Genomic DNA, 17,256 nt, shown 5'->3' with positions numbered 1-17,256 from the left:
AGGTTGCATCTCGCCCTGGAAACATTTCGGACAATTTTAAAAGAGAGAGATGCGCTTGATATATAATTTTGAGTTGAATAATTCTATGCTTTGTGCATATGGAGCTTGAGTGAATTCTGTGCATTGCTACTTTCCACTCCTTTTCTGAGATGTTGAGTGAGAGATCCTTTTCTCACTGTACTCTGGGATCTTTAAAAGGGAGGGACTGTAAAATGTTTTTATATATTACAGAAATGCTGTCTGAGTCCTCAAGACTGATCAATATTCTTTCCATTATAGAGTGAGTTCAGAGGTGAGGGAAATTGGGTAGCTTTTGTTTAACAAAGTTTCTAATTTGAAGGTAGTGAAAGAAATGTGTTGCCGGAATGTTAGATTTGGAGTGTAACAGTTTGTAGGATGTGAAGACATCTTCTATATACAGATCTTTAAATAATTTAATCCTGGATGTTTTCCAGACATTAAAAACTGTGTACGTTTGAGACGGTGGAAAAAGTTGGTTATTGTGCAGAGGTGCCACAGATAAAAGCTTCTCTATCTTAAAATACTTCCTACATTAGTTCTTATTTTAATTTTGTCAGTGTGGATGTGAGTCTTGTGGGACCAGTGAAGTCCCTGCCAAGATGTATCCTGCTCCCTTACCTGGCCAGGAGGTCATCTGAAATGAAGGCCAGCTGGGGAGAGATGATATTCTCCAGCCATGCCAGGACATGGGCACAGGAAGATGCTGCAGCTACAATGGAGACCTGCAGCATGGAAGTTGTGGTCCAAGGGTCCTGCCCTGCTGTGTTCTGTTCGGGCCGCCAGGGGGAGCTGTTGGATACAGATGGCACAAAGACTGTTTGGGGTCCTGCCTGACCCGGTAGTACTTCCTAGAGTGCAATAGATTAAACACTGGAAGCACTCCTGGGTCTGGAATTAAAAGTGAGCCCTCCGCTCAACCCAGGAGGAGTTGGAGTTGGGTGTGGAGGAGGGAGTGGAGCTCTAGAAAAAAAAAGAATGAGTTGTGCTGTATTGCTGAGTGGTGCAGAAGGTAATGTTTAAATTTAAAACACTTTAATGGAAAAGTGACTGTTGTAGTACAAATGTGTCTGGGGTTTGGAGTGATTAGACACCCCCTAGTGGCCACAATATATATCTGTATCTATATATCTTTATCTATATACAGTGGTACCTCTGGTCACGACCGTAATTCGTTCCAAAACTCTTTACGTGACCTGATTTGGTCGCGACCCGAACGTAATTTCCCCATAAGATTGTAAGTAAATACAATTAATCTGTTCTAGACCATGCTAACTGTAAGTAAATATATATATTTTTTAAGCACAAAAATAGTTAATTATACCATAGAATGCACAATGTATAGTAAACTAAATGTAAAAACATTGAATAACACTGAGAAAACCTTGAACAACAGAGAAAACTAACATTGTAAGAGTTCATGCTAGACCCTTACGAACTGCTCGCTGTAAACACAGGGAAAAAAAATTAAATGGCACTTCTCTTGCAAAACTTTTCAAACCATCCTCTACTGGCTTTAAATTCCTCACCTTCGCCACTCAAAGAAGGATTTTTTTCAGCAAATCGGCATGAATCTTCCTGGCTTTCTCGTATATGATCGCCTCGCTTACAATATCCCCTGCAAGTTGCTTCTCGTTTAACCACACTAGCAACAATTCCAGCACTTGAGGCCTCTGCTTGGTTAACATTGCAACTCCTTTTGCAACATCAGCTGCTTTGTTAGGCCCTGCATACGCAAACAAAAGAAAATGGGAAACACAGAATGGGAAATCCTTAGCGCGTATGAACGCGCGTAGGGAAACTGGACACCAGTGTTTTTGTTCGCCACCAGAGCATGTGGTTGTGAACAGATGCAAAATTTTGGCAAACTTTTTGATCGTAACCCGATTTGTACGTGTTCAGAAATGTTCGGTGACCAGAAGGTCTACTGTATCTACTGTATATCTATGTCTGAATTCAACTGTGAATGAAATTGGCTTGTGGGTATAAATAGTTAGATGGCTCACTAAGTGAAGATGTACAGTAGCTCAAAGTAGGGGTGAGGATTTAATCTGCAAACAGCAACGGAGCTCTCATTAACATCGCCAAACCAATAATAAGTCTCCAATGTTAAATATTTAAATGTGTTTTGAGTGCTTAGAGAATAAGTTACATGTGTTGAAAATAAACATAACCTATTTCAAGGAGAAAATATTCTGTTAGACCAGATTATACTTTGACGTTTGAAGACATCACTTGCCTAATGGTAAAAGTCAATAATCCACAGTTAAGACAATAACTTGTGCTCCAAAGACAATCGCCAGAAGCTATCTTCCCATCATTTTTGTGCATTAACCTGCATCGGCAGCTGGGATTCCCTTTGCATTTAAGAAATGAAATTATTTCTCTCTTCATATTACATACAGGGGTGGGCACAAGTATGTTTACAGTGGTGAATATGTGAAACAGTTTATTCTTGTATTTTTATTTAGTAATTACTGTATTTTTTGTCTTCATATTTGTTTTCTTCTCATTATTATTTCTATTACAGTGTGCTTGAGTGTAGCAAGTAGACTGCAAAAATGTGTAAATAATGAAGGCTGACAATTTGCACAGTGCACAGTGCCACTGTGACATTCTTTCGAATTAATAAAGTTTATAAAGATATTGAGTTAATAAAGCTGTAATAATCATAACCTGCATGTCTTTTTCCATACGAACAACTGTAAACCTACATTTGCCCACCACTGTATAACTAAAACCATTGCTTTATGAAGTTGTAAACTTTAGGTTGCACACAGAGGGCCAAGCTTGGAAAACTAATCTTTTCCCATATCCTGTTTTCAAACACACCAGGACATCTTTCTTCCCTGAGTTAATGACTTTAAAGTCTTTGAGGTGGTTTAATTGAATCAACATTCTCTAAACATTCATTTCGAAACATTACTGATTATGTTGTCTTAAAACTTTTAAAGGATTTTTTTCTAGGCAGCTAGATGTTGCTTTGTTGTTTCTTGGTTGTATTCTGAATGGTTCAATTTAACAGACTGGTGGAAACACGGACATTTTAGCAATTCTGGCAGCATAAGACTAGTTTCTTCACTGAGCTAGCTTGTAAATGTATCTCCCTCTTTAGTCAACTGCAGGTCTGCCTGGCCTTCTCAGCTGCATCTCTTTGCTTGTCCAGTGTCTTCCTCTAGCAGTTGCATTTTACAATCTGATACCATCCATCCTTCTATTATCCAACCCGCTCTATCCCAACTATAGGGTCACGGGGTCTGCTGGAGCCAATCCCAGCCAACACAGGGCACAAGGAAGGAAACAAACCCCGGGCAGGGCGCCAGCCCACCACAGACAATCTGATACTGCCATTGCTTTTCTAATCATATTCACATATGCTTTATATTTTCTGAAGTTTTCAGAAAAATTCTTCCTTCTTTTATTTTCTCATTGTTTCTCTTTTTAGCTAAGTCCTAACACATGTACTTAATTTAACCACTTCACTTCTAACACCACATTGTGTTTTCTGCCTGACATAATTGCTTCAGGTTCTACTTGGATCAAATAAGATTGACTAAAATGTGTCTGCTTATACTTCAAGTATTTAATACATTTAATAGAACGTTTCACACAATACTCAAGGCTGATAATCCATCCATCCATCCATTATCCAATCTGCTATATCCTAACTACAGGGTCACGGGGTCTGCTGGAGCCAATACCAGCCAACACAGGGCGCAGGAAACAAGGCAGGAAACAAACCCCGGGCAGGGCGCCAGTCCACCGCAGGGCATGCACACACACATACAGCACATACTAGGGACAATGTAGGATTGCCAATGCACCTTAACTGCATGTCTTTGGACTGTGGGAGGAAACCAGATCACCCGGAGGAAACCCACGCAGACACGGGGAGAACATGCAAACTCCACGCAGGGAGGACCCGAGAAGTGAACCCGGGTCTCCTTACTGTGAGGCAGCAGCGCTACCACTGCGCCACCATGGGCTGATAATCTAAGTTACTTATTTTTTCAATTAATAAGTCATACAAGCATTAGCTAACCCAATATACTGTATAAGCAAATAAGATAGGTTAACTAAAAAAATCGGTCATATTGCATTTTCTAGTAAAAAAGGAAAATCAACAGTATTAAGAGAGGAAGAAGAGAACAGGACAAAAATGACGCACAGAAACTACCCGAGGACAGAAGAAGGGGGAGCATGTGCACCTGTGTTCGTAAGCCAGAAAGCTGAGAAACGATAATAGTAACAAATAGGCCTTAGAAGGCACGTAAGAAGCCAGCTGGAATAGTGAATCAGCAAAGATGGCAAAAAGGCATTGCTGCCAATGTCAGATGATGTAATGTATGGAAAATAACAAAATATATTCTAGCATAAATAAGTTTAGAAAATTATACTAGCATTTAACCTAAGTACAGGAATTAAATATAAAACAAGCATGCCAAGCAAATGATTAAATAAAGGCACATGCCATATTTCTTTTTAAATTAAAGCTTAGCTTCAGGCCACCATTATAACACAGTTTGAAAGGCTTAGAAAAGGAAATGACGAGAGGAAACCCATATATGGAATCAAGGCCTTGGCCAGTGAAAGAAATAAGCAAAAACAGAAACTAGAAATGAACAATAGACAGTGAAAGTGCCAGGGACCAGCTACAGCGTGAAGTCAGGAGATAATAAGGGTTCCCATGGGAACTCAAGGTATCGGCTGGACAGGAGTAGAGGGGAGTCAGAGTAAAAGAGCAAATGAGCTAATTTGAACGAGGTCAGAGTGATAAGAAATGATATATAAGTTTTGGGTTTTGAACTGTTCGGGGCTCAGCTCAATTTGGCCGTATTGGGTTGAGTCCTTGTTATTATTATGGTTATTTTATTGCAATTAAACTATCCCGAGACTCCTAATAGTCTTCATTTCAGGTAAAAAGCCTTCTGGTGATAATTTTTGCCACAACATTGACACCTTCTGGGACTATTTAATGTTGCCATTTTGCATAGCCATTTTTATTGCTGTGAAATCCACAATAAAATTCTTGCCTGCCACTTATATGAATGAATTCTAAATTCTCATTCAGCAACTGACTTATATATCCAGAGACAGTTTTTTATAATAATAATTATTTTTAGGCTAACAAGTACACAGTATAAAATGTAAACAAGCTGTGTGGCTTGTACTATTAGAAAAAATGTACCAAATAATATGGGAGAAATCTGCTCTTCCTCTTGTAAACTTACAACCTTGGAGTCATGGTGGACAGTTATCTGACATTCTAATCCCACAGTTCTGCAGTAGCTATCAAATACAGCACATCTCCATAGTTTGTTTACTCTGTTTTTGTACTTTAATTTTATGTTAGATTAGAGCAGTTCACTTTTCAATGTTTCCTTCTGTAAAGTAATAGTAGTTTCCATCAGGTTTTAAATGTTCCCACTAAACTCTGTTAGAGTCTTGACCCAAAACAAACACTGTAACCTTATCAACCCTCAGCTGGCTTGTCTATACTGGCTTCCTGTCAGGTACTGAACTGCCTTCAGACCTCTGCTATGGAATTATCAGTTTGTTTGCTCCAATACTCCAGAACAGTTTCTATGCCGATAACAACTTATAGCTGTTAAAACAGTTAAGATCTTCACATGTTGATCTCTAGACTATTCAAAAACACTATTGCACAAATCAACTCTCTTCTCTTGGTTTTCTTAGTATATTCCTGAAGCTCGGCCTGTCTACAGCAGTGGTTACTAACCTTTTCTCTGCCCTGCACCCCTAGAAAATATTTGATTTATGTTCGCACCTCCTATAAAAGTATTTAAAGATGAATTTTTGAACCACAAATTGAACCACATATAGTACAGTGGATGAACAACTTAAAGTAAAAAAAAAGCTTTTAATTCAGTACATAAAATTTAAATATGAATTGAACAATTTACCTGTATAAATGTGTCTCCCATGAACCTTAGGCACTCGATTGATGATCCAGGGGTCGGGGCATCCCTTGAAGCATCAAGCACCGCAAAGATCAATGATCGAGAGGTTTGGGGGATTGTGCCATTAAGCAATGAGACACAGTTTATGAGCTTTGTCCCCCAATAACACCTGCACTAAACTAGATGTGCCACACAGCTAAAATTGCTGCACTACTGCCAGGACCACCAGCAAGAGAGATAGGCTGAGTGTAAGCAGCAGGTGTTATATCCAATTCAGTTCCCCTTGCCACCCCTGACAAAAATGTCAATCAAACCTTGAAATCAGTGACGCTTTATAATCAGAGCTTGCCCAGAAATCAACACTAGACCTCACCCTTCTCTATGCATCATTGCAAGGTCCAAATTCCATTCTCTTGAAAAAAGTTATTTGCCTTTATGAATGCTTTTCCTGCAGCAAGAAATCTATGAGAACACGCATTTCTGGAACTCATTCACAGGTGACATCTGCATGTGCAATGCTTGAATCTTTTCATAACATAGAACAGGAGCACTAACTAATAAATGACATACAGATGACAGCACACTGACAGATACTGATGGCACCACATTTGTGGGACAACACACTTCACTCAATTTTATTGAGTCACAACACAGCCTTCCTCTTTGTCACATCCCTTAAAATGCCATCAAGCATGTGTGGACACCCAAGGTTGAGAACCCCAAGTACATAAAATAGATTGAAGACTCTTTTTCTTTCCAGTGTTTATAATGGCTTTTGCTTCTTTTACAAGTCTCAAGGTTTTTTGCCATTCAATAAAATAGCATTGTTACAATTTTCATACAACTGGCTTTAATTTCTCTACCCATAATTTAGTATTTCTTTCACTTTGTATTTTTACTTTCTATTATTATTATTACTGTATACCTTTTTGAGGATATATACCACATCTGTTCTTAATTTGTATAGTGATTTTGGGTTCTGTCTGTTTCAAACCAGGTACGGTATACTTCCATGCTCTTTCCGTAATTGCTGCATTTTTTAACTTGTTGAGGCTTATGGTACTCCTTTCCTTGTACTGTTGACACTATGCTGTAATCGTACTTATTCTGTAACACAACTTCTTATAGTGTATACTATTAAGGGGACATTAAAGATTGACTGATTAGTAATTATAATACATACATTATGTGTTAAATGTTACATTAAAGAAATTTTTAAATATTCATGAATATACAATGTCAGCAGTTTGTTTAGAATGCTTTAGCAAAACAAGAATACATTTCAATCTAAAAGTGCCATTGGCTATCCAATGAAAATGCCATTAACAGACATTTGGACTTGATCCCAGCATATGCAGGTGTGAAAAGAAGAACATGCAAATAATAAATAAGACTTTATGACTAACACCCTCCAAATCCCACCTCATTAATTCCCCCCTCCCTACATCCACCTACACTCTACTCCTTATTTGCTATATATTGCCTTGGACTCCTGCATGTCTAATCATTTTCCTCTGATGATTACTCCTGATAGGAGTTGAAAGCTTAGGAATAAAAAAAAAACTATTTTATGATACGTGATTCATTTTCTCCCTTGGTGGATTTCCAGCAACAAATATTCCTTCTTAAACATATTATTCTAATTTAAAAGTGGTAAACATCAAAACACTATCCAAACAGCGTTTGTTTTCCACTGTAAAATGGAGACAATAATAATTTAAGGTGTTACACATCTGCAACCTTGTACAAAGATCTACATATTTCTACAGGTCTAGCATTGGAAGTTTTTCAGGAAAGTTAATTAAATTTCATACAGTGTAAAGTATTCATTATTTTGTAAATTTCACACTATTTATTGGAATTTCATTTGGGCTTTCTGTGCTCTAGCAGCTAAAGTCTCATGCATTAAGTTGCAAGGTTGCAGATTAAACCCCTGCCAAGGAATGATTACATAATCCTTTATAAGCCTTTTACCTTGGCTGTGATTCAAGGTAAAATTAAAAATAAATACATGAAACTGATTTATATATTGATCTTTACTTAAAACTATTAGGATGATCTTCACCATCTGATGTTCTATATTATATATAGTCTGGTTCAGCAGAAAATGTTTCAGTACATGTTTATTAGTGCAGATGAAACCTTTCATAAATTGCAGTATTTTATGTGATATAGTTCAATAAACATCAGACCATAATGAGAGGTCATCTGACAGGATCTGACTTTCACTGAAAAATGGTCAACCTTCGATAGTTGATGTGAGGAAATCTTGATTTGTTTTGTTTAGACGTGATTGTAAAATTGAGAAAATAGACATTTCCATGATAGATAAACCCTCCATAGTTGATCTTCATACTGTATATAGGTCTTTGGTGTATAAATGGAATATTTACTGTAGGTTATGTTTCATATGAACTCTGAGACAGTGTTTTGGAGAAGTCATCCAAGTCATCCAAGCTTTTGTATCATTTTTTACATGGCAGACAATGCTAAAGGGTAGCTCATTTAGAGGCATGTCTGAAGTCTTTCTACATAATTGTCAAGATTCTACAGACTTCTGATGGTACTTTTTTCACTTTTTGCTCATTTTTGTCTTTTTTTATGCAATCTCCTATTTAACTCACTGGTTGACATGAGGATGTGGTCAAGTTATGTAATGAACTGGAACATGTGGTTATTTGTCATGTCATAAGCAAGGTTACATAGCATCAACATTTTGGGAAAACCATATAAGCTAACATTGAAAAATCAGTTCTTTTTTTATGATGCCACACATCATTTTTCCATACACTGTTGTTTTAAAAATTTTTTTGTCTAGTGCTTCTGGTTGTTTGTTGACACAATGCTCATGATCAGGTTGTCATACTCATGAAGTTCGATTTTATTATCATGTGTGGATAGTATAATGAAATTCTTATTGACAAGTCTCCCACAGATTACTCAGAGTAGATCGGGACCAACTTAATTTGAAAAAGACGTCATACGACATCAGACATTGAATGCCTCGTACATATTGTGTATACAATACATAACAAACACTGATGAACAAGTGAATGTTGATTAGCCTTATGACATCTGAATATTAAAAATTGTCCCTCTGTCTGTTGGTATGAGTAGTAATGGACCATTAAAGCACAACAGAATGAATAAAGAAAACATATCTAGCCTAATTGGTCTATTTAAACTGGTTAACTATAAAAATTCAGCAACAAGTTGCTTAGGAAATGCAATCTAATCAGAAATACTGAAATTATCATCAGTGTCTTCATAAAATTCACTGAAATTTTCTCTCATCTGTGCAGGTATGTTTCTATAGCAACACTGACAGCAAAAATGCAATTCTACTGCATTGTGCACTGCTTTTAGCCTTTGTTCCTTTACCTTGAAAAATGATGATATTTATCCTTCTGATTTAAAAACTACTTGATTAAAATTGTATTATTAATTGTAATGTTTAACCTTGATTATTGAATTAACTTGTTTCACCTAAGCAACACTTAGGTGGGTTTCAACTTCACTTCTTATCATGATGTTCTTTGCTTAAATGTGAAAGTTGAAAGCATTGAATTACATCATATTTAGCGAACATTATCACACCATATTTTAGTAGCAATCATAATAATCAAAAGGGTTGATTTCTGCCCTTAACAAAATGTTACTGGGTCCGTCCCAGAGACAAGTTAAAAAATTGATATATAGATGGATATTTAATTACTGATTATAATGAGTGCTGTCAGTACCCCAAAACATTTCAAAGCAGTAACCCTTTTAATTTTTTCATTTTAATTTTCTCTTACTGCATTGACAAGATGATATTAATTCAAAAAATTGCTCACAATCTTCAAATAAGTGCAGTGAATTAGGTTTTTAGAAGAATCAGTCTTCTAAGGCATTTGTCTAAAAAACGTTTGTCTAGTTTAGGACATAAGTCACTCCAGCTCACAAGAGTACTTTTGTCTTAAACAGGCATTTGAATGCATAAAGTGGAAATGCACTTGTGTCATGCATTAAGGTTTTGGAGGGCAAGAAGAACCTGCACCTGGCTGGTGCTTTAATTGTGCATTGGGGCACAAGCAGACTTGGTAGCACCAGAGGGAGCACTGGGAAGAAGACCACTAGACTTACTATAGAGTTCCGCACTTCAGAAGTCAAGAATAGTGTTGACATCCGAAATTCAGCAAAACATTTTCTTGTACCAAATATGCTATTTTTGCCAGTGACTTTGTTCTCTGAATATTTTCTTGGAAATTCACCGCAGTTGGTTTAGACCTACATTTTCTTCCCAGCGCTACATGATACTTTGCGAGGCAAGCATGACATCAGATAGATAGATAGATAGATAGATAGATAGATAGATAGATAGATAGATAGATAGATAGATAGATAGATAGATAGATAGATAGATAGATAGATAGATAGATAGATAGATAGATAGATACTTTATTAATCCCAAGGGGAAATTCACATTCTCCAGCAGCAGCATACTGATACAATAAACAATATTAAATTAAAGATTGATAATAATGCAGGTAAAAAACAGACAATAACTTTGAATAATGTTAAATGTTAACGTTTACCCCCCCGGGTGGAATTGAAGAGTCGCATAGTTTGGGGGAGGAACGATCTCCTCAATCTGTCAGTGGAGCAGGACAGTGACAGCAGTCTGTCGCTGAAGCTGCTCTTCATGTCTGGAGATGATACTATTTAGTGGATGCAGTGGATTCTCCATAATTGATAGGAGCCTGCTGAGCGCCCATCGCTCTGCCACAGATGTTAAACTGTCCAGCTCCATGCCAACAATAGAGCCTGCCTTCCTCACCAGTTTGTCCAGGCGTGAGGTGTCTTTCTTCTTAATGCTGCCTCCCCAGCACACCACAGCGTAGAAGAGGGCGCTCGCCACAACCGTCTGATAGAACATCTGCAGCATCTTATTGCAGATGTTGAAGGACGCCAGCCTTCTAAGGAAGTATAACCGGCTCTGTCCTTTCTTGCACAGAGCATCAGTATTGGCAGTCCAGTCTAATTTATCATCCAGCTGCACTCCCAGATATTTATAGTTCTGCACCATCTGCACACAGTCACCTCTGATGATCACGGGGTCCATGAGGGATCTGGGCCTCCTAAAATCCACCACCAGCTCCTTGGTTTTGCTGGTGTTCAGGTGTAGGTGGTTTGAGTCGCACCATTTAACAAAGTCATTGATTAGTTCCCTATACTCCTCCTCCTGCCCACTCCTGATGCAGCCCACGATAGCAGTGTCATCAGCGAAATCATCAGAGCAGCCATGCAAAGAATTTTCACACATAAGTACTATACGATCATTGCTCAGCTGTTTTGTACATAGGTAATGTCATGACCTGATCAGTACTTCATCCTTCCACCCTGTATGCATTAAAAAAGAAAAAACAAAAAAATTTTAAAAACTTGCAGTGTTTTCAACTGAGGAGTACATTAACTGACTATAGTGAGAATATTATGAGTACAGTAATCCCTCGCTATATCGCGCTTCGACTTTCGCGGATTCACTCTATCGCGGATTTTATATGTAAGCATATTTAAATATATATCGCGGATTTTTCGCTGGTTCGTGGGTTTCAGTGGACAATGGGTCTTTTAATTTCTGGTACATGCTTCATCAGTTGGTTTGCCCAGTTGATTTCATACAAGGGATGCTATTGGCAGATGGCTGAGAAGCTACCCAATCAGAGCACGTATTACGTATTAAATAAAACTCCTCAAATATATTGTGAGCACGGGGGATGTTCACACCCCTAGAGGATACGGCTGCTCCTCAAAAAACGCTGAAAGACTACCTTCACATTGCTCCGTTCCTTGCTGGGCTTACTTGTGGTTGCTTTGTTGCGCGATATGCTTACCACACGGTGCTACACATACTTAAAAGATCAAACAGCACCTATTGATTTTTGATTGTTTGCTTTTCTCTCTCTCTGTTTCTCTTGCTCTGATATTCTCTGCTCCTGATGGAGGGGGTGTGAGCAGGGGGGCTGTTCGCACCCCTAGAGGATACGGACGCTTGTCTAAAAAATGCTGATAGACTACCTTCACATTTCTCCCTTCCTTGCTGGGCTTCCTTGCAGCTGCTTTGTCAAGCGATATGCTTCTCGCATGGTGCTTCGCATACTTAAAAGCTTGAACAGCACCTTTCGGTTTTTGATTGTTTGCTTTTCTCTCTCTCTCTCTCTGACATTCTCTGCTCCTGATGCGCACTCCCTTGAAGAGGAAGATATGTTTGCATTCTTTTAATTGTGAGATGGAACTGTCATCTCTGTCTTATAATGGAGCATGTTTAAACTTTTGAAAAAGAGACAAATGTTTGTTTGCAGTGTTTGAATAAAGTACCTGTCTCTCTACAACCTCCTGTGTTTCTGTTCAAATCTGTGACCCAAGCATGACAATATAAAAATAACTATATAAACATATGGTTTCTACTTCGCAGATTTTCACCTTTCATGGGAGGTTCTGGGATGCAACCCCCGTGATCGAGGAGGGATCACTGTACTGCCACTGGATATATAACATATTGTCTCATGCAGGCACTTCGGGAACAGCCTAAGGGCTTTGGTGATTGTAATTCTCCTCCGGGACATGAGGTGGCACCATGCAATGAAATTCTCTCTTCTTTCCCTACTGCAGAAAGGAAGCTTGACACAATTCCACCTATGACATAACTTCCAGGGTCAGCCAACCCGGACCCATCTTATACTCCTAGAATGCCTCAAAATCGGCATCTACTCCATCTTGAACCTAAGAAAGACACTACATTTTTGCACTTAAAAAAATTTGATATCTTTTGCATCTTTTAATATACAGGATTAGCCTTCAAGGTGCCCCAAAACATGTTCTTTGTGTTTTTGTTGTATTACAATATATAAAAATAATATAATTTATATATACTACTCCCTATGCGTTGGCTACACAGTGCTGCCTGGCTAATTTGCTTGCATAATTAGCCATGTGTTCCTGCAACGATCCAAAACAAGCATTAAAGGAACCCTCCTCTCCTCCCACCTGAAAAAGAACCCTGTGACCCTGTGAAATAATATTAAAAAGGAAAGATTTATTACTGCTCACAAGGTGTATTCCAGCTGTGACTGGAGCTGTGACTACAAACAATGGAAAGAGCCAGTCCCATGCCGCAGCTTTGTCACGCTTTATGTGTGTTCCAAGACTGTTAATCTGTGAGCACAATACTGTTCATTTGTTTTCTATGTTTTGCTAGTTTGTGGCCGCTTGTTCCATTTTGTTTGTGGTTATTGTTCTGTGTTGGTCCAGCTTGGTTCTACATTCTTTTGCTCCTTGAACCTTGAATTAACAATTTTCATAGACCGAGGATGAGCCAGGCAAATGAAGACACACACATAGTCAGCAAAAGGTAGCTACAAGCTCTTTGTGCTTTTAACAACAATGTGCAAAATAGTGTGGTGCTTCTTCTTGGTAATTAAAAATATCCAGAAAATCAGGTGATGTGTGCAGGTTAAAAACAATCAATAAATAATCCATAAGTAGGGTTAAAACTCCTTGCTCAGGCTCACTTCCAACCATCAGCCTCTCCCAATCCTGCCTCTCACTGTCTTTTCCCTTAACCTCTGCTCTTTTCCTTCTTCTTCTTCTCCTCCCTGTTTCTGGCCCAGGCTCCCCTTTTAAGTACTGATTGGGTGCAGGTGTTGCAATCACAAAACCTGGAGCACTAACACAGAAAATTGATGGAATCGCATGCCTCTGCACATAGATTCACAGCCAGTCAATTCCCCCATTAAACCCTGGGTTGGTCATGTATGCATTTGCATATACTGTACCTGCACGAAGCCTTACCCACACTGTCTTTTCTTATTTATTTAAAAACACACAACACCACAAACCTCTCTCATCTCACAGCCTGTTTGCATCTCTGATCTTCGGGCTTTGCCGAGACAGCTTTCACTTTTGACATACAGTAGATGAAGTCACTCTGTTATCAAAACATGCAATCCAAAAGTAAGAACAGCTAGCTAACCAAAGGGCATTACTATTTTTCTTTTGATTTTACTACTGAGAGATTTTATTGCATATAGTATATGTAAAATATTTTACATTTTACTTGAAGGTTTTATATGATAATGATTTTTACCACTCTTTGCTGAAAGCCTAATGCCTAAAAGCAACAGTGATGCATGGGACCTGATGACCTATTCTAATGGCCTGCTGAATATTGGACTCACAATAGGTAGTATAGGTTGAAAAAATTTGATTTGATTGGCTATTTCATTTAACTAGTTGGACATTTATTTATTTGTAACTTTGTTTTGTTAAAATGAGTTATATTAGGGAAATACTTACACAGTAAAGGCTGGAGTAGGTTCAGTTTCCATTCTGATAATCTAAAGATCAATCAGCAGTCGTTGACAAATAATTTGTGCTATTTTGTAAATATTATAATGCCCCTAAATTTACATTCAAATGTCCCATGAAATTAGAAACACAGAATTAAAAGTGGGCACTAATTTGTGTACAGGATTAACATGTAACAAATCCAGTTTTGTTTAGTGCCCTTTTGAGCCACTGGCCATTAAAAGTCTGTGAACATCACTGAAGAGAATTGTTGATTTGTTCACATTTAGATATTATTTACTGTGTTGACATGTCTTACATAATGAAGCAAGATCATCAGTGACAACATAAAATAATCCTCTCTTGTACACAGTATCTGGCTGAAATAAATATGCATATTTCATCTTGTGAGAGATTAATTTTGTTAGCAAACAGATGGAGTCAATTAAAAAAATAGTTTATAATAATGAACATTGAAGCTGACTGTTAAATCCTTTAAGCCATGTAAGATGGTTTGAGGTGAATCTCTGCAGAATTAAGGATGGAATTCCATGCTGAGCATTTTAAAATATACAATGAGTATTATGTACCATTTTTGTGCCATTTATGAGGATAGCACTTTGCTTCACAAATCCATGAGCCTGTGTTCGGTTCCGTGCCTATGTCTGCACACCATCCCCACATTTTCTTTGGGCAAGTTGGTTTCCTAACACATCTAAATATGATCATGTTAGGCCGATTGGTAATGTAAATATACGTGGAGTGTACATTATCATTCCCTGATGTTGGCTGGTGTTCCATCTGGGGTTGGTTCCTGTCTTCTGCTCAGTGCTGCCAGGATAGACTTGTACAGTCAATACTCTTATTTATTTTCCATGAAATTATTTGAAAGTTGCAAATTTGCAACTCTGCTTCACCAAACATGCAAAGTAAAAAAAAAAAAACATGTTTTGCCCTGAAGGCCAATTGGAAAACGCAGCAGAGTGAATAGAGGTGGAAAAATTACACTTCTATGGGTTTCATGCTGTGGGAAAAACAAAAGCGACACTAACTATGGACAGTTTTTAAATTGATGGTAATTATTCAACAAAAACCTGAACTAATTTGCAATTTGATTAAGTTTACATAAATTCTACAAATGGCGCTAAATCCATGATTTGTAAGGTCAGTCATTTTCTAATCTGCTTAGTCCTGAACACGGTCTCAGGCGGTGCTGGAGCCTATCCCAGCTAACAAGGTAGGAACAATCACAGGGCGAATACACAAACACATTCACTAAGGCCAGTTTAGTACTGCCAATCCACCTAACCTGCACATCTTTGGACTATGGGAGAAAACCAGAGCATCTAGAGGAAACTCACGCAGGGAGAACATGCAAACACGTAGGGAGGACCCAGGATGTGAACCCTGGTCTCTTTGATTTGTCAGGTAATATGTATTATAACACAAAGTATTATTTTCCTAATTAATAATATACAGTTAACAGTTAAGAAGTATTATTTACATTACATTTACTGATGAATTATTGTTTTTGATTAGCACTTGACAGAATGTTATTAACAAGGTTAAAATAGTAATAAAAATCAGTAAAGTTTGTTTACATACTCCATGATATTACTGTAGAAATTCAGCAGAACAACACTTGAGAAAGCAAAAGTAAACAATAAATGTTTTCAGGCACTTTTACAAATAGTATTACTGAAAACATTAATAAAACCTGCACATACCTTAGATGGCACTCTTTCTGCTCTCATATTTGCCTACATGCCTTTCTTGTAATTTTTTTTTTGATAATCCTTTAAATTTGTTTTATAAACCTGTCATCACTTCCACAATATGTTGATATTTCACCGTCTCAGTTCAGGAACAAAAGCTGTTGCCCTCAGCCAACATGACAATGATCTAAAAAACACAGTCACCTTCTCCAAGGAAGAAGGTTCAGTGTCCAGGGTTGGTCTGCTCTGTGGACTTTGTCTCTTGCATGCTGATAGACTAATGGACTATGGACTATGTATGCTGTGATTTCTCCTCACTCTATGCTATCTGTAAACAATTTTACAAATTTGTCCAACTTAATTTAAGTTCCGGTCTTGCATCTTTTCATGTTAACATGCTTTATGTTCTCTATTTTCACCTTCAGATAGGCTGACTTCCCAGTGTCTTTAAGGTTGTACAAGTTAACCCAGCATTTATCATAATTTATCATGGGTCTCCCTTCTAGTCCTTTGATCTTCTTTGATGGTGTGTTTCTCCATTTTCAAAGAAGTCATTCACATTGTCCAGATGCAAATGCAGAACAATTCTTTATTTTCACATAGATATGCACAAATGTCTCCATGAAGAGAGCAATCAATGGTATAATTCATTTACTTTTATGCTACCATTACCTTATTTAACACATCACATCATGTGACTCTTAATATGCATACCTTTATTATTTCATCCAATCATCTAGTGCCACCAGTATTTTTTAAATCCTTTTGACTCTTACATTTACCTGAATGCCATCTCATTAAAGGGGAATCCTGTGAACTTTACTATTGACTTAGTGCTGCTTCCTAGGAGGGGTCTTTGGGCTTTACCTTTAGTTTATCCTCACTTTCTAACCTGGGAAAATCAAACTGGTGGTTTCTCAAAGATAAGGCAGACCTCACATGCTCAAGCTTTAAGCCACATTTAGATAACCCTTTAGTTACAGTCAGTCCTTTTCTTTATGTTTCAATATTTCATTGTTACAACTTCATTTAAGTATATACAGTACTTGTAATAATTTGAAAAGAATACAATATATACTCGCATTTAAGTTCTCCTGCGGATAAGTCGGGGCTTGATTTTACCGTATAATTTCTGGTATTTTATAATGTCGGTAGTATAAGTCAAATGTGGAAACTCGCGCTATTGGTCCAAGAAATTATGATATGCTAACACCCACCTGAGAGAGTAACCACAGAGCACACTGCCTTTTTTTTTCTATGTATTATGCCTACGT

Source organism: Erpetoichthys calabaricus, chromosome 1 (genome assembly GCF_900747795.2).
Source record: "Erpetoichthys calabaricus chromosome 1, fErpCal1.3, whole genome shotgun sequence".
Classification (NCBI taxonomy): domain Eukaryota; kingdom Metazoa; phylum Chordata; class Cladistia; order Polypteriformes; family Polypteridae; genus Erpetoichthys; species Erpetoichthys calabaricus.
The sequence above is the reverse complement of the archived record's forward strand: the minus strand, read 5'-3'. Positions refer to the sequence as shown.